Below are 19123 nucleotides of genomic sequence, written 5' to 3'. Positions count from 1 at the left end.
CAATCTAGAAACTTATTGGAACGCGTAGAATTCAATGATTGTTATTCTGATTAAATCTATCGATTACGAAAGAATCCGTGTTCATTTCAAGCTAATCCCAAAAATCGGACATTCTACGTCACTCAACAGAATTTTGTGCTAGATTGAAGAACGCGAGTTTCATTGGTCAGTTCTCTCTGTCATAAGTTTAATGCACTGTTCAACGATACGGTTGCGTTGAACCAACGAAACTAAGTAAAACGCATAGCGGAAGAGACAGAGCCCGCTAGACACGAAATCATCTTCCAACAGTACGGTCACGTACGCACGGACGCGGAATAAACGAATTTCCCGGCGCCGCGCATCCTCTTTGTCAGATGAGCCCTCGGATAAACGGTCCGACGCCGGAATTCCAAATTTTCCATCCGGCGCGGAGACGCCGAGAACTTTTCGAAATGCTCCGAAGATTTTCTCCGCGTCTCGGGGGCGGACTCGAGGAGGGGCGTGTGTAAGATGAAACGCCGGCGAAGGGGATGCTGTTTCCTGTAACTTTCTCAGTTCGTTAGAAGCACGCGTCGTTAGTCTGGAACAAAAGCGGAGGAAAATTCTCGTTGCGCTGCCAGGTACCCGGGGAGCATCCAGGATCCGAGACGCGACGCGGAACGAGGCCGGTCGTAAAAAGTAACAAACGTAATTTTGAAATTTAGGCGGAGAGATAAGTCGCGAGGGGTTCTTTGCGAATGGCAAACGTGTGGGGTTGTGGAAGAAACTCCTTGGTTTCCGGTTTTTTCGTCTGCTTTTTCAAGTCTCCTTTCGTAACGCTGATTGTCTCTGGGCGGCATTGTCTTTATTCTCCCTGCACATCGTTAAACGTGTTTTTAAACATATTTCATCGTTACTTGGGACGTTGGGCTTGGTGGAAATATTTCTAGGCTATTTTATGCGATGGAATTTAGTTCTCGTGAATAATTATTTGATAAGTTAACCCCTACGCTTGCAAAAATCGTTTGATTATTTTCGTCACTGTTATTCTTGTGATATTCATAATGATTCTTCTTTGTTATGGTATCTTTTCGTAAAGTTCTCTGTTACGGTATCTTTTGGTAAGTCAACTGAAAATACTTCTGATGCGTTAAGGGTTAATAAATATTAGATCAGTTTCTAGTAAATGTCCAAGTTTTGTCATGTGTCAGTAACAACCGAACTCCATTCTCCTGGCTGTCCACCATTTAACGAACGTCCGACTCGTCTTCCGGCGGACAGACCAAGAAATTCGAGAAACGAGATGAACAAAGCGTCGAACGGTAGCGCGTGTGCACGTGCGGCCGCGGAAAATGTGATGTCACGCAGGAAACTGAGACCTCGAGGTGCGTCCAGGTCGGGAACGGTGACATATGTTGCGCGCGGGTAACGACGCGACAGCCATACTGGTAGTCACGAGCGAGTGTAAAACATTAGCTACGAACGGAGGGCCGCATTGTTCCGAGCGGCTCGTTGTTCGCCGTTGTTACGACAGATGTATATCCATCTCTATGATTACCGGCACAATGGCCGATCGGAACGAAAACAAGCGTCCGGCGCAATTCGAATGGTGAAAAGGACGCGTGCGGTTCGTTAGTTTCGAAACCGACGCACGATTCTTTCGAGCCGCTCATCGGACGAAATTTATTCGTTTACGCGTTTAAACTAGGCGCTAATGAACGGCCACATTCGTTTAACCACAACGAACTAGTTAAACCGGCGTGGTTTAATCTCCAACCTTTCAACGTTCAATCCCCTGCGGACGACGGTTGTTTAAAGTATACAAAACCTTTCGCAGACTCTACCAAATTAGACATCGAATGCTTAATTCATGGAGAATAAATTATCTACCGATTTCCTCCGTTCGAATAGTTCAATCCCAGTGATTTGCAGTAGAAATATTTGAAGATTTTCCGATGAGAGAATCAGAATCGCGTGTATCGAGGAACAAAACGATTTTATCTCAATATTTCTCAGATTGATGCGTTCTACAAGGATGACATTAAATTTTAATCAAATTTTACAGTTAAACCTCTGCATCATTTAAAATCTCTACAACTCTCCGAGCTTTCCAGCTTCGATTCACCTGTAGATACCGTTCGAGGATCGAGCGGACATCAAAGGAGCCGATCCATCATTCTTCCCCGGTGGCGATCCGGATCGAATCCCTGGGCGAAGAAACTAGATCACGGAACCGCTCGATCCCCCGATCGGTGAACCGTGGGGCCGATTACCAGCTCGTTCCCGCGCTCATCGTCGGGGGGGCGATCAGCGCCGGTTATCAAACTGATTTCGCTGATGAAAACGCGCTCGCGCGGTGCACGGCGAGAGCGGATCGCTTCCGGCGGCGGGAGAAAAAGTCGTCGGCCGCGCCGGAGCGGGGCGGGGGCGCGAGCAAGGTACACAGAGGAGGCAGGCCCGACACAAAGAGGAACTTCCCCCCGCGGTGAGCGCCGGGAGAGTCTGGTCACGACGCACACGTGTAACGATCACCGGTGTCGCCGTGTGAACGCGAGCAAGGGCGGCGCGCCGTGCGGGGAGGAACGCAAAAAGGAAGCTCTTCCGTGTCGACGTCGTTGTCGCCGTCGTCGCCGGCGACGGTGCCGGCGAAGGGGCGCGGAAGAATAACACGGAACCACCCTCCGAGCGCGTCTTTCGCGTCGGACCGCCGATAAGTCTCCCTTAAGGGCGCAGACCTTCGGGGAATCCGGTGTTTCGGGGGCGTAGGTGTTTTCTATTCGGGCTGCGCTAGACCGCATTCACCTTCGCGCCGGGATTTTAGCGAGATTCTGAAAGGGTGTGCCAACTCTTTTGCCGAAGGGTTAGCCGGCAAGATTTTGTTTATAATCCGAACGTTTTTCGCTGGGAAGAGTCTACGCTCTTTGATAGGAGGTACTTTGGGAAGCTGGATGAGAAACGATACGTGAATTAAGAGTAGGATTATTTGAGTCAAAATGACCCATTCGTAAATTCTTATCCTTTCAATAATCGTAAAAGAATTTACGAGTGGGTCATTCCGACTCAAGTAATTCTACTCTTAATTCACGTATCATTTCTCATCTAGTCGCTTCCCCAGAATATCTCCTATCAGAGTGTGGAATGTTTCTCTAAGAGATTTCTCAAGAAATCGTTTTAGTTGCAAACTGAGCGTCGAGTGATCGAAGTCTCGCCGGATCTCTTCGGGTTTCTATAGGAACATTTTGGAAAGTCGACTTGATTGGTTGACAGTTCTAGTGTTAGACGAAGCTACTTTATTTCGGTACTCCAGGTATTGCCTTATACGACGACATTAGATATCGAACTTTATCACTCTATTGTATCCAAGCGGTGACTCTCGAGTGCAAAGGGTTAATAACTCTGTGTTCTAGTATTACGTACCGTGAAATTAGATATCGGCGACTACTCACGACGAGGATCGTCAGACGATGATCCGTACTCCTTCAATTTCAATACCTCTCCGCTGTACTCGGTCTTTATATAACATCGCCGTAGAAACTATGTACGAAGTCGGAATTTTTCCGTCCAATTGCTCCGCGAAACGGCAGACAACACAGTAATAATAATAACGATAACAACGGTACAGAGACGCTTGCCTTCCGGGGCTAAATCGAGCGGTCCGCGGCGGAAGGGCAACGCAGGCCAGGGAACGGTTCGCCGTGGAGAGGTTTTTATTTAAAAATCCAGCCTCGAAGAAAGGCATCGCTCTTCTTTGAGCCTCGAGCGGCGCAGCCGGGTCGTCGTGCGCTTTTCCCTATCGTTCCTCCTCTTCGTTTCTTTTTTTTTTGTTTCCCGTTCGCCGAAGGGATCGCTTTTAAGCGGAGAGAAAGCTTTCAACGAAAGCTCGCGACCGATCGCGGGGCTAACGATCGACGATTGGAAATTGAAACCGGGAAGGTCGGGGGTTAGGCGCGACGAAGGCGGTCGGGGGTCTCTCCTCGTTTTATCAATCGTCCCGGGTCGAGCCGCCATTGGCGGACACCGCGGAATCACTTATATCGAGGATACGTGACGAGGGAAGCGTGCGAAGAATAGCGGTAAATAATCGAATCGGTCCGACCCAGCCCTGCCCAGCCACCGAAAGGTTAAAGGGGAGGCAAGGTCGGACGTCGGAGGTCGGGGGTGGGCAGGCTGCCGGGAAGATGAAACGCTAACCGTCCAGCCAAATTTAGAAATACCTTCTCTCCTGTCAACTCGATATACCTGGGATCGTACGTACATGTCTACTGTCAACGTCGACGTATCGGTTTCGACGTTAGGACCGATGATATGATTGTGCTGTTTATTGGGTGAAATTGCTTATATCGAATGCCTTTATTTAGCATTGGAACCGAGCAGTTAGATTAGATGGGAGTGTTTGTTGATATAACAATTGACTTGTATTCTGGTTTGCGTATCATTAAACTAGTTTAATCATCTTAGAGCATTCGTACCTTTTTGATAATTGTGAAAGCAGAAACGAGGAATTAGACATCTTTGATATTTCGAATTTTTTATGTTGTAGCTCGCACATCGCTATGTCAATCTTCGTAACAATTTCTCAGAGCATCTATCTTTTTAACAATAAAAGAAGTCTAATCTGCTAGCTCTACTCTACATTTTCGTTTGTTCCAACACTTCGACTGCACGTCACCCTTATCCGGACACCGTTATTTACATAAACTGAAACATTAATCTTCTTGATGTAACGGACCGAATTCTCTCGGATATATCAGATATAAGAAAGATACCGAAGCAATCGTAATAAAGAATCTCGACTTCCTACTTTAATAAGAAAACCGTTCCAACAGCAGTTTCGATATCCGTTTACTCGGCAGTCGATGCATTAATCCAGCGAGTAAACAGAAAAACAGAACTACAGTGTCGAAAAATTCAAACGTCGAGTTTCTCCGACGTTAACGCGGGCCGGGACGATCATCAATCTCCTATCCGTCGACGGATTACTAGCTGGCAGACGTACGTTTCCCCCGTGTAACGGGCGGACAGATAATCGCGCGACACGGCGTTGCATTAAATAGAGAAATATGGCGCTCGTTACTCGCTATCGGGACACGTTACGGGGCCATTAATCCGCGGCGCGCCGCGGCGGACGGTGGCAGATCTCATAAAAGTATTCGTGCCAGATCATGTCCCACATTCCGCGAAAGAAACCGGGGGAACGCGCGCAGCCAACCTTGGACGCTCGATCGCAATTCACCGTGGCCGGCTGTTTCGCCGAGAATATCGGCTTTCCGGCGGACACGCTCGCCAGGTGCGGCACTCGCGCGCTGAATCCGCTCGGGCGGACGCGCGACGGGATCGCCGTTTCCGGGTTCGCGCACGTGCGGCGTCGCGAGGCGCGCGACAACGACAGCCGGGGCTGATTCGAATTGCTCGGCTTGTCCCGCCGCCGCGTCCGTCCGTAAACATTAGTCAACGGGACAAGCGACGGCGACTGGGGAACACGGCTCTACGTTTGAATCATGAACCCTTCCACAGTTGGCTCGCGATCCCGACGTCTATATAAGACCCGGGACGAGAGAACGGAACGGACAGGGACAACGGACGCACGCGTAATCCGGAGTTCTCGAGGAACTGTTAATCATAGGGTGAGTTGTCGACGAGGTGACGAGTATGCGAAACGATTTGTCTTCGACTGGATGGAATGGTACCTTCCTGTTTTCTCGGGGACGTTGTCGTTTAGTACGTCAGGGTAAATGCCAGTCGAATTCGGGTGACAGGGTTTTTATATAAATGTGAACGTTATTTTCTTGGTAGCGTATAGATTGATCCGAATATCGTATGAGGTGCAAGATATACTGAAGCAGTCTTTATAAAGGATCTTGAGTTTTCGTTTCTGCTTTAGACAACTGTTCCGACTGTATAGAAGTTTCGATGTTTACTTGGCTCGAAGTGTCGATAGGATAGTTGGAAAGTGAACGGAACGCGAGATAAATATTGATATTACGCGACCTCTGTCCTCGACTGCTGATGTAGTCTGATACATTAGACAAATATGTTTCCTAGGAAATATTCGCGAACGAGGAAGGATCAACCGACGACAGAGTCGACAGAGTTCGCGACAGGCGAACGGTTCGGCGAGCCAGCGTCGCCGGAGTCCATTCACAGCGTCACTTTTCACTTTCTTCCCGCATTGACCTTCGATGCGACGGTACGCCATGCGTGCCAGTGAACCCCGAAGATTGAAATTATCCCCGTAACCCAGACCTCGCGCACGCGAGCCACCGAAACGCTTCGACACCGCGAAACCGGTCGATCGGCTTCTCATCCAGGACATCCTAACATTCCCCGTCGAGCTCGAACTCGTCGTACCGCTACGCGGATAACCCTATTCGCCGAACAAAGAACCGTCAGAGCAGCCTCCACGGAACAACGAGCGAGGGGTGGAGGTTGGCTTTCCCGCGGGGTGTCGACGCCGGTGCATCCACCCCATCCTCTCTTGAAAACAAGCCGCGAGAACGACACGAAGCAGGACGGAAGAGAGAGAGAGAGAGAGTAGTACGAGGAAAAGCGAGACAGCCAGGACAACATCGAGACAGAGAGAAGAAAGTAAGAAAAGTACAAAGAGGGAGAGATATATATATATATAGAGACAGAGCGAGGAGAAAAGGACGCAGGGTCGTAGAGCTCGATCGCGCAGCGTTCTCGGAAAAGCACGTGCCGCAACACGGATGCTGGTTGCCGACACTTACCCCACGACGTTCAACGACCCCTGGGCTGCGGGAGCGAGCGCGATCGACGACGGTCACACACAACCAACCCCTCGGGCCGGCGGAGCGGCTCCCTTATCGCAGCATCTCACCAGCGGCGCAGTTCGTTGCCGAAAACAGGGCCGGCGGAAGGTTCGCGGCGCACCCCCATGCCTTCTCGCTTGCTCGCGCTTCCGTCCCGTTTATCCCTTCGGCGACGGCGGCGACGGCGTCGGCGTCGGCGGTGGCGTCGGCCGGCGTGGCGTGTCGCCGGTTTTCGAAAGCCTCCCTGCCGTCCGCCTAGCGAGATGCACTGGCAAGATGGCGACCGGTCGCGCTCGGCGGTCCTCTCCACCCGACAGAATCCCACGGCGGGACGGGGGAGGAGGCGGCGCGGCGTAGCGGGCGGACGAGGCCGGGCGGGAGGAGGCGGCGATCGCGAGAGCTGCTGAAGGTGGCGACGCGGCGATGATCGAAGGGTGCCGGCACTGCCGGCGACGGCGTTCGGTGCCCGTGATGCTGCGGCTGCTGTTTCGCGGCGGCCAGACGAGGCGTATCGCTGGCGAAAAGCGCATCGGCGGCGCGAAAGGGAGGACCGGCGGCTCCGAGGCGAGACCCAGCCAGTGTGGAGTGCATCGCGCGACTGTCACGGCGCGGGCGGGGACCGCGGGGGTGGCCGCCCGCCGGTTGTGTATTCCGGCGAGCCAGGTGGCGCCAGCGACGCCAGCCGCCGGTTTTCAGGATGTGCCCGCTCCAGGGGTAGTCGGGAGAGGAGCCTGGTGGTGGATGTTCGTCGCTTGGCAACCACGAGAGATCGACCGAGTGTGCCAACCGCCCTTTGCGAGCCCGTTCCCTCCTACCGTTCCGCTCCGCTTTCTCCCTCTCTCTCTCTCTACGTTTCTCCCTTCGCCCACCTCCCTTGCCCGCGGGAGGCTGGGTCACCACCCTCGCGTGCGTTTCCTAGCGATGGGAATGATGCCCTCGCGACCGGCATCGAATGCATTCATTTTTCGGGGATGTTTACGAACGCGGTATCCTGCCTGGAGGATGCTCGGAGGTCTCGCGGAGTTCACTGGCTGTTGTCTCGGGAAGAATTTGGTTTTCATGCTTTCGAGGGAGCGGGGTTTTGTTATTGAAAATGTAGGGAATGTGTTTCAGGTTTTAGCTACGGGATTAGCTGCAAGGAGTTCACTCTGCAGGGATAGGTTTCACGCTGATTCGAGGCTGACGGAATTCTCTAGTACGCGGGTATGTTAGATTAAACTGTAGTGCGCGCAACTGTCGACGATAGAGGGAGAATTGTGCCGTTATAGTGGCGCACAGTAGCTGGAAGGATAAGTTCCCGGGGAATGTTGTTAAACGTTTGTTTGTCAGGTGTGTACTCGCGTGAGCGCGGTGGGAGAACACTCGCGCCGAAGGAACTACTTGGAGAGTCGATGATTTACTGCGAACTTCCTCGGAATTTTGAGGCTGAACGTTCGCGAGCGTCAGCAGGTTCCGGAACCGGTGGAAACGAGGTTATATGTACTCTGTCGATTTTTCTAAAAGCGTCAGGCGTCGGAAATCTCGAGGAACGAAACTATTGCACAGTTCGAGATTCGAATCCTCGAGTAAACAAATCCAGCGCTATCCGAAAATACAGGTGAACGCGAGTAACCGAGTTCACTAGTCTCCTTCGGTTAGCAGGTCAATGGTCGATAAAATCGATGATTAAAAATAAACGTGCGCATTAATGCACCGGACCGGAAATCGCGGTCCAAAAATGACAGTATTCGTAGGACAGCATGGTACATTCAGTTTCTATCCAGTTCGCTCTACGGTGTTCTAATTCCGAATATTACTTCGACTGTAGAAGCTAAAAGTTGACACGATAAGAATCATTCAAAACATAATGCTTCACGGTACTCCCGTTACAAATAGAGAAATCTCGTACAAGCTGGTTTCCTGTAACACGAATTCGCACAAAGCGTAACGTATTAACTGCGACGTTATGGCGCCAAGTGTATTGTGCTCTCACCATTGACGTGCCGCGGCTCGCGGAAGGAAACAACTGGTAAACATTCGCGGAGGAAGCAGTTATCGCGAGACGCCGTTTACGACGTGTTCCTTAACCCCCGCGAAATCAGCGGGGGTGAGTTTGAATACGGCAGCGGCGTCTTCGCTTCCTCGATTGCTCCTCCGTTCGCGTCGCGTTGCAGCGAACGCTTTCAGCCGCTCGCATATCACGGATGCGGCATCGACTACCGATCGATTCCCCTGTTCCGCAAATATTTGGCTTTCTCAACTCGGATGGCACGGTGTAATGAGAACGAGGCGATCGCTGGTTAACACAATTGCCGGAAAAAACACTCGGAGCGCGTTCGATTAATTTCCAAATAATTAGGGCTGCCGCGGCTTCGTTTCGCTGGGAAATCCTTCGAACGGATCGGACAAATTCAATCTGCAAATACTTTTTCGATCCGCTGTCAAAGCGAATCCCAACTTTACTCAGGTCATCCGTGAATCGGCTACGATAATCCGTTCGATGCCGAATTAGAGACGGCTACGCGTATAAATCCATCAACGAAATCGTATTAGACGCGTTGCGACGAAAATATGAAGCTTTAAAAATTCATCGAATTTGGGTCTCGCTTCTATTCCTAAAATTAAGTTCCTAAAATTAGACGTATCAATTCAGAAACAATGCACATCATTTAACACGTTAAGCGCCATAGACCGATAACGTCTCCGAATAATTTGAAAATTACAATGCCCAAACTTGGCAGCTAATCAAGGTAATAAACAAGTGGGAAGTTAATTCCAAATACGAAGGCCCGGTGATTCCACTGAAACGCGCTGCATACGCAAGATTAAAATCGCACGGGCGGTTTGAAAGGCAGAAACGTGAGTTCCGCGCGGCCGACGCACGTTTTTCTCGCCGAAATCCCCTCGGAAACGTGATTCGGCCGTGGGCTTCGATCGCGCTCCGGCGGAGCTCCATATTAATTAAAAGCCGGCTGACCTAATTAGCTCGTTCGCGGAGAGAGCGGCCGGCCGCGGTTAGGGAACACAATGGGACGCCCTTCTTCGGCCGACCCTTTCGCCCCGAAGAATAATCCGAGCAGAAACGTCCTCCCGTTCTCACCCTCGTGAAGTCCCGAAGGATATTTACCGAAACGAACAATATTTCCATCGTGCCTCCCCCCCTTCGGCCCTCCGTCCCTCTCCGCGCGGCATCGACGAGCGACCTTCGTGGCATCGATTCGACGCCGGGACGGGAGCCTTTCGATTGTGATCGCGAAAGGCGGTTTCATCTTTTCCCGGGAATCGATGATCGCCTTCTACGGCCGAGAGATCGATCAGGATCGCGCGTTACCTTAAAAGTTATTACGCCGCGCGGAGACTAATGAGCCCGGCGCTCGGGAACGAAAAAATGTTCCGACGAGCCACCGCGAGGATTGACGGCGATCGCCTCGGCGCGCCTCGGGACCGATCGGTTGCGCAGTACCGGCGCGGCGGCCATTTCTTTTTTCCTTCTTCTTGTAAATCATCGTTTGACGGCCCCGCGAACGATCGTTTCGTGATTTTGATACGCGAATGCCGGTTGACGTGGTGATTGAGCGTACGTTAAACGCGGACCCCGCTCGGGCACGGATGTATTTATGTAACGTGAATGATAATGATGGCCGGCTCCTTTTTTACCGGGGATCGTTAAGCGAAAATTGTAGGGGGAGAAACGAAATGCAATTTGAATTCGACGATATCAATATTTGTTCCGCGATTTTATTTCGCTTTTTGCCTCGCTTCGTTATTAATGATTAATGCGGCGACGATCCTCGGTATCGATCGGAACCGAGATCCCGAACGATTCGAGCGATTCGTCGTCCTTTTAATTGATCGAATGTAGTTCATTGTTCGCCTCTTCCTTTTTCACCGCGAAACGAACGGACAAGGGGAACGCTGTTTGTAGTTGAATACCGCGGGGCAATGAGAGACACGCCGAACGGACGAGGAACGACCAGTTTTAAACAGCTTTGTTATGAAACGCTCCCTTTTTTCACCGTGATCCGAAGAATATATCGGGTCGGCTGGAAAGTTTTCTCATTTTCATTTCGACGCGGCAGCCGCGTTACGCCGGATCACCGTGCAACGCTGGAAACTGCGTAACCCGAACCGTATAGGTTGCACCGAGCGAATCGCGGGGAATTGCAGCGAACGTGGAAGGAAATGTTCGAATTAAAGCTGTAATTTTGTTCGGCGCGATCAGCTAAATGAGCCTGTCGATTCGCGTTATCTGTAATTCGATCGATGTTGCGCCAATTGGTTAAGCACCGCGGAATATCCTTGAAATATGAATAAAACACCATGTTATTTTACAACGAAACGCATCTACACAAATGCGCAATTATAAGTCACGAGATATTCGGAGTCTGAACTCGAAAAGCGAACAAATACTCATTCCCGAATGCTTTCGCATTTGCTCGTTCCCACGGAATCAGCGTTCGCTTCTGAAACGGGCTGAATTCCTTCGGGGTCAGCGAGGACCCAGCCTTCTCTTTGAGCGATGTTCAAAGTCCCAGAAAAAGCAGACAACTCTTAACCTCGGGCGGGAGTCCAAGAGGCGTTTCGAGCGTCGTAACTCAGCGTCGGTAGGGAGATATTCAGCGCGGTTTACCCGGTCCCGTTGGATAAAACGCATAAATATGCAAATAACGGCTCGCGTCCCATTTACCGGAGCCGGCGGAGTGGATTTCATTTAGCCCTTCCTCTAGCCGGCGAATAATCGCGTCCCTATGGCGGCCGGTGGCATCGCGGCCGTCGCCTTCTTCCTTCCCATCCATCAAACTTTCTCGCCCACTATTATAAATTCATTGGCCCGTTGCGACGCGCCCCGCGCTTCATCGGCAAACGAGTTCCGCGGGGACTCTCGTTTTCTTTTTCGCCGCGAACCTTCCCGTAACTCTGGCTTCCGAAACAAGAGGAGATTGCGTCGAGTCGCTCGCAGTAGCTGTTCACCCTGTTTCAACCCTTCGCGCACGAGAGACGACTTTCAGTCGTCGCTTGACGCTAGATTTACGGATACTTGTTCCATATTTTATTCTGTCGTTCCTAGAACGACATCTCTTATTCTGTGTTCGCAAGATTCCGTCGAGCCGAGTCAACAAGTAAATCTAGTGTTAATTCGATAGAAAATTGTAGAAGAAAGTATGTTAATAAAAATACATAATATTAAGCTTTGTATGCGTTGATATGAGAAATACTGAAATAAAATAGATTTCTTCCTTAAACGTCTACAGCTCACAGAAAATATTGAATATTCCAGCGACAAACTTTCGAGTGCAACAGATTAATCGCTTTTATCTTGTAAACTATAAAAACAGTCTAATTCTGGTGATTCTCCGGCGAAGTGACACAGAAACAACATTTCCGTCATCTCGGTTAAAACAATGGGATTTCCTGGTCCAAGAAACAGTGTCGGACGACGCTGTTCGTCATCGTATGCGATGCGGAGATAGTTCCAACTAGAATCGTAACAATCAAGAAATACCGAGGATTCTTCGTTCCATATTCATTAGCGATACGATTATTGCACAGTTAAGATAATTGCCGGCGTATCGTAAGACAATATAATGCCAATTAAAACCTCTTCCTCCCTCGTCGGGCATTTTCCATTCACCGTTAGCAGGATCATCAAAGGAAACGTACAACATCCCGTGGGTAATTTTTTCCCGTGGCTCCCCGCGTTCGAGTTACGGGAGAAATTATATCCGCCGGCCTTAATGAATTTATCGCTAATGCATCCTGATCGTGAGTCACGCTATAATATTCATTCTACACGGTCTTGGTGTTTCAGAGCCGCCTGCGCGGCTTGTCGGATGCTGCGCTTTGAACACCGCTCGCCGGAGGAAGCTTGGCATCCCTTCGTTATCGCGGAGATTGAAAGGAACGCGAGTCGATTTTTCACGAAGCCGCTGTCTTCGAGCCGCCGCTCCTTTATCGTTACCGAATTCACCTAAATACATCAGCTATGTTGTCGGAAGCGCGGCGAGGACCATTCGCTCGAGGCAAATTCGATTACTCGAATAAAATAAAAGTTTCCAATGTGTCGGTAGAGATAGTTCCTGCTATACAAAATGATCTTCATTTGAAAAATAACAATCTTGTGCAAATAAATTCCGTTTTTCTATCTACATAACGTTGGAATCAAAATGCAAAGTTATCCATTGTCCCTCGAAAAACATAATAATGTCCACAAAATGTAAACAAAATATAACCATCGTATACTCAGCTCTATAGCTTGCAATCTTCGTCTGAGGCAGCTTTCTGTGTCACTCATACTTCCGAAGTTATCGAGTTTTGTCCAGAAAGCGGGCGTTTAGCAGCAGTAAACCTGGATCTGCTCCGAGGGCGAAAGGGAAACTTCGAACCGAAGGGAGGGCGGTAATACGCGTCTATTTGTCGCCAGCTTCGGCTCCAATATGTCGAGGATTTCAGACGGTTCGCCGGTCCATTCACGGAGACGCGTAAAAAGTTATGCCAGGGGGTGGAAAAGAACTCGACGCGATCGAGCCGAGATAAACAAATCGATGGGGAGAGTGATCCACGGTTTCGTCGCGTGTTCGTGGTATCTGGGAAAATCTGGGTGCTTTACAGTTCCTTTATGTGATCCGGAGGAAAGTGTAGCGAAACCGTGGCTCAGCGAGGAACACGGGATCGTGCTATGATTCGACGTTAGCTACGAAATCGTCTTTTGCTGTTCTCGAAGAATTCTCGAATTTATAGAAAAATATAATATTATGATAGGCTTGTTCTAATTTTCCTAAAAAATATTACCTACTACTGTCAACATCACCTCCTTGCTCGATAACGAATAATGAGAAGATTCTCGGATTAATTGAAGAAAAATCGAAGCGAAAAGTTACTCGAGGACAACGTAACTAAGGATAATCAATTAACTGGTCTAATACGTTGAAGATCGTCATCTCTCGAGCGTTTCGCGACACAATCGATTATTCGAATTCGTCGCAGGGACCCGCCGAAATAGGGGACATCCGTAAGTACAGCTAGAAAAGGGATGTTCGGCGTTGGATCAACGATTCGAGGCTCTCCTCGCGGAACGTTCGCCGAGAACAAACGGCGAGTTGAACCCTCGTTACTCGAGGAACACGCAGCCACGCTTCGAAGGACGATACTTCTGATTCCGACGGAGGTGGACCGAGTGGCTGCAGAAAGGGCGCGGCAAAGGGTTGTCGCGCCCTCGAGGAGGAAGCGCGAGTGCCGCGGGGGTGAGACACGCGCCGCGCGAGTCCTTTTGTCGAGGGGCAGGATTCTTGCGTCTCGGGGTGGCTCGGCCCTTGAACTACGAAAGGAATTACGTACGTGTGTACGGCCACGCACGCCTGTGTATGGAAATCTGCGTATACAAACGCGGGACTGCCGGTAGTAACGAGACGATTCCTCGCGGAAGCGCGGGGAACATCCCGAAGTAAGCAAACAACGCGCCGCAGACGTTCGTCTTTCGGTAAACAGCGGACTTTTGCGCGTCGACGGAGTTTGCTGTTGTCTCGTGGAAAACAGAACTTCTTCCGTATAGGAAGTCTCACTCTTAAGAAATTCGTGGATAATGTTGCGTTACTGATTTAATTCGGCGACAGGATTTTTCGTGGATTTAAGAATTCATTTTAATAGGATGTGAATTAGAATCTTTCGCTTTCTCTTTCATTAACACTACAACACTTCTTCGTCTCGCAGTTATTGATACCTTCAAAGCACTGAACATTCGAAATGATCTCGAAAATAAATAGTTTCCGGAGAAACTGAAAATAATCTATTGCTACAATATCTATAGGAATTATTAACCCTTTGCACTCCGAAGTTTTTCACTAGAAATATTTCAGCATTTTCTGATGAGATGAAGACGATACTTTGTAAAACCATCTCAACGAGAAATTCATGCGAACTGACAATGCATGATTGATGCATTATATGAAGTATAATATTAAATATCAAACTTTATAGCGTCACTGTAGGAAATCAAGTGGTGACTGAGAGTCATCTCCCGAGTGCAAAGGGTTAATCGCAATGAATGCTTGGTGGTTCGTGTCAAGGAAACTGATTCAACGCAAGATTTTACCGAGAATCTAGCGATTCGAGCATCACATTTGACGAATCACGGACCAACCCCGTCGCGCGTTAGCGGCAACACGAGAGGTCTAGCTAGATCTAATCATCGCGGATGATTCTTCTCCTCGGGGGCTCGGCGCGGCGCGCTCCGTATCGAGACTCCTCTCCCGTGGACCCCGACCGTCCAATATCCGGTTACGTTCGTTAGTCCCGAACGACGAAGGGAAACACGAGTCGGATTCGAGAAGCTACGCTTCGGGGATCGGAAACGGAAGAGGCGGGCGTCGCCGGGTCGGCGGAGCGCTTTCCAGTCGCGGCTGTATCGGGTGAACGCGTCGCTTCTTGGTTTCATAATAACGCGACGTTAACGCGAACGGGCGAGCGCGAGGAGCGAGAGCGAAGCTTTCATCGATCCCGATACACGTTGCTGCCGGGAAACTCGTAAACAAGCGGAAAGCTTGCATCAAGATGGGCGAGGCGTTGCGCTCACGGTTGCCCGCCGCTCTGCGCCCACATCAACGATTTACCGTCCGATTCCCCTCGGGAGAAGCGAAGGGGAAAACGGATTCGAGTCGGAGAAACGGCGGGGGAAGGAAGCGAAAGAATAGGAGAGGAGAGTAGGAACAAGGGGACGCCAGGAGGAAGAAAGTAAAAGAGGAAGGAACAATCCAGAGGGAGCGAGGGATAGTGAGAGTGAATGATTCAGGGAGAAAGTAATCTGCGGAGCGAGTGGAATGAAAGAAAAGAGAGAAATCAAGGACAGAGAGGGGCGAAGCTGAACAGCAGCGGAGAGGGAGAGAGGCGAAAGAGGCAGACGGTGAAAGAGAACGGTGGAAGAGGGCAAACGACAGGAGGAAAGAGGAACAGAGGTAAATAAGAGACAGGAAAGAGAGAAAGGTAAACACGAGAGATACGGAATGGAAGAGAGAAAACGGAGTCGGTTCGCGGGAATGTTTGCCGAGCTTTCGGGAGCCGAGGCAGCGCGCGTTCCGGCCGATCGGCCTTCGCGCTTAATTTTTAATCATCCTAGACGAGCCGCGTGGGTCGTCCGCGTATCGGAGGCGCTCGGATCGGGAACGGGCCGATTCCGAGAGACGCTATTGACGGGAACGAGCGCCGTTCAATGGAATAAACGAGACCGTGTTTCATAATAAAGATACGGTAATCGAAGCCTTGGACTTCCATGAACAGAGAGCTGCGGCTACCGGCCTCGCGGCGAGAGCGTAGCGAGAGCGCAGCGTGGGTTGGCCCACGGCCTCTCATTACGCGAAACGTTTCCCTTCTTTCTTTCTATTTTCACCCGGCCGCGGAGCAATGAGTTCTTAACTGAACGCGATGTCACTCTTCGGCGCGATAACGATCCGAGACACGCAACGAGTATTAGCAACACGTGGCACTTAACTAAAGGGCTCGAGACGTCTCGAATCGACCCGCCGCGATCGCCGAACGCCAGCTCCGTTCCAGCTAATTACGAATGGAGACTGTTCTTCGCGGTATCGGGGGGAATTTGTCGTTTATCTCGCAATTTCGAGCCTAACGCGAAACCGTCGTTCGACAGGTGAACGTAAAGTGGCCTACGAATCGTGGCTATTAAACTGATTTTCAAATTAAGCGAGTCGTTTGCGCTAATACGAAATATTATAGCAGTATCGAGTTATCGATCAAAGCGCGTATTAACCCCAATCGGACTGCGATGCGACTTTGAGTCACATTTGAACTTTGCTTAAATTTTTTTATTGTTTCATATTGCATTTCCAACAGTATTTTGGGCTTTCAACATTTGCTAAGCTTTATTTAATAAGCTTTTATTCTCGTAAGTGACTGGGAGTCACATCGTGGTAAGATTCGTTATAAAAACACATAAGATTAGGGTTAAAAATAATACAAATTCAACGCGCATGATCTTACGATTGCAATGTCTCTCGATTTGCGTTGCAATTACCTAGCATTTACACGTACATCTATCCCAGATTTTACCCCTGTCTGCGAAACACTATAGGTCATCATCATCCAGGACATTCGGCGAGCGAAAGGGGTCGGCTGAAATAAGAAAAAAGTAGGCACAAGGTCCTTTCCGATTAGATCGAGTCCAATTCAGCTCACTTAGGACAGGTTTGACCTCGATTCCGTCGCGACGGTGCACCCTCGGGCTTTTAATTCGCGCAGGATGTGACACTCTCGCCCGGTCCCTTCCCCTCTCGGCCGGGACACCGGTTAAACGGTTCCCGTTTAGCATCGAGGGCATCTCTCGTAACCCCCCGCCCCTTCTCGCTCCTTTTTCATTTTCCCTCTCGTTCTCTCCCTTCCTCCCTCTCTCTCTCTCTCTCTCCCTCTCTCTCCGCGGAGCCACCTACGCTTCATATCCGACGGCGATATTATATTTAGAGGCGGCCGGTGGCGGAGCGACCAGGAGAAATCGAGTCGGCTCCTCCCGACGACGAAAATGAATCGCTTCCTCGCGACGGCGCGTTCCGCCGGCGTAATTCTATACAGCGGCGATGGGCAGCCCTTGTTTTATGGCCGGCCGAAATTTGAAACTTAATATTCCGCGATGAATTTCGTATTAAATATTTAATGTATCGCGGATATTATCTTAAGGGGAATTCCACGCGACGAAGGGTTAACGGACTCGCTAGACTCGCCGTTCGAGAGTTTATTAACCCTTAACGGAGCGATGCCGACATGTCAGCGGGGGACTTTTACTTGGTGCGTCCAATGACGTGTATATAGCGGTAAAAATCGTTTTATTGTTTTCATCGGTGTTTGTCACTGATGAAGTTACTTTGCGAATTTCCGCTCGGTGTCTGTGTTAGGGTGTTTTTTGGTAAGTCAACCCTTTAACCCTTTGCACTCGAGAATATTTTTCTCAAGAAATATTCATTATTTTCTGATAAGATATCAACGATACTTTTTACAAGTGACATAAAGAAATAACTTGCGTACATTAAGTGACAAAACTATTTTATTTCGATGTTCCATGTGTCGATAGACTATAGAAAATTTAATATTGAATCTGAAATTTTATCATTTTTTAGGTCGAATCCAGTGGCGACTGAAAGGCACCTGTCGAGTGCAAAGGGTTAATAGTTAACAAGGATAGAAGCAAGATCTACAATGACAGTAGTCTCGTTGCAAGATTCTCTCCTTAATTGTTCAACTCAGCTCCAACTGTTCCCTAATTTACAATACTCATGTTAAACGTTCTAACACACTTTCCGAGGAAAGTCCTGCAGTATAACCCTTTGCAGACAATGAAATGTTCGTATTTGGAAGACGGAATCGCGAGCAAACGATTTAATTACTCGAACATCAAGAGATCAGCACGTAGCCTTTTCTCCATTGTGTACACAATCGATACATAATTCAGCTCCATCCGCTGAAGATTTCGTATATTTCGAAGAATCTTCGTCCGCAAAGGTTTAAAGAGGAATCGACTATTTATGTGGAGCAGAAGATTATGATTTCTACAGAGCATATTCCGCGGCCTCGATACTAACGCGACAGGGCGACGATTGCCAGGTATCGATCGCCTGTATCGCGGCCCGTCCCGACCGGCTGACTTAATTAAGACGTTAATGGAGACAGGCCGAAGAATCAAAGCGAATTTCACGCCTACCACTCGACCCGTCGACGAGCCATTAATTTGCCGAAGCAAAAGGGCGACGCGCCGGATCGACGTCCACGATACCGGCCGGCGGACCCTCGACCGTGCGCCCGCGTAGATCCGACGTATATTTGACGTTTGATCGATTGATCGCGGGACCTCCCGCCCACGCGCGACCGAACCCTTGAATTTTCTTGCGGCAGCGGCTATCATCTCCGCGCGTTCCTTCGACCGTTCGGCGACACGACAGTCCTACTCGTCGCGTACCTATACGACTCGACGCTTGAACTCTGCGCAGTCGTAAATCCTGCGAAGGGTCATCGGATTTGTAGGCTTGCCATGTTCAGATTAGCCGCGTAGATAAATGTGCAGTTTGACAGGTTGTCGCAGATCTTGTTTGCTATTGTTTCGTACTGTGTAATGGAGTGTTGCAAAGAGATCAATCGTACACTGTGTAAGGAGGATGAATGTTTATCAGTTGATAGTGAAAAACTAGGTAGTTGGTACTTTGATAGTTAACACTGGGACTACCATTTATGTAATCCTATGAGTAACAATAAGTTACTAGGTTTCTTTAGACACTCGTTTATCGCAATAGATTATGTTCAATTTCGCCGGGCATTCGCTGTAGTATTCAAGTGAAACTATTTCCAGAATCATTTCGAACCAATGCTTCTAAGACACCAATATCTACAATACAAACCGAAACCAGTCATTGCAACTGGCACAG

The 19123-nt window shown here is 49.5% G+C and overlaps 1 protein-coding gene across 9 annotated transcripts in view; it reads right to left on the bottom strand.

The window, feature by feature from the left end:
- Prosap (SH3 and multiple ankyrin repeat domains prosap) overlaps nt 1-19123 on the bottom strand; it is a 266877-nt gene that overhangs the window by 91455 nt on the left and 156299 nt on the right. The window contains exon 1 of one of the 9 annotated variants that reach the window (XM_076368723.1): nt 6690-6820. The exons of the other annotated variants lie outside the window; for them this stretch is intronic. The gene's annotated coding sequence lies outside the window, so the exon portion shown is untranslated. Of the gene's footprint in view, nt 1-6689; nt 6821-19123 lie in introns of those variants that run through there. 9 annotated transcript variants of the gene reach the window in all.

Source organism: Nomia melanderi, chromosome 6 (assembly GCF_051020985.1).
Source record: "Nomia melanderi isolate GNS246 chromosome 6, iyNomMela1, whole genome shotgun sequence".
Lineage (NCBI taxonomy): Eukaryota > Metazoa > Arthropoda > Insecta > Hymenoptera > Halictidae > Nomia > Nomia melanderi.
The sequence above is the reverse complement of the archived record's forward strand: the minus strand, read 5'-3'. Positions and strand labels throughout refer to the sequence as shown.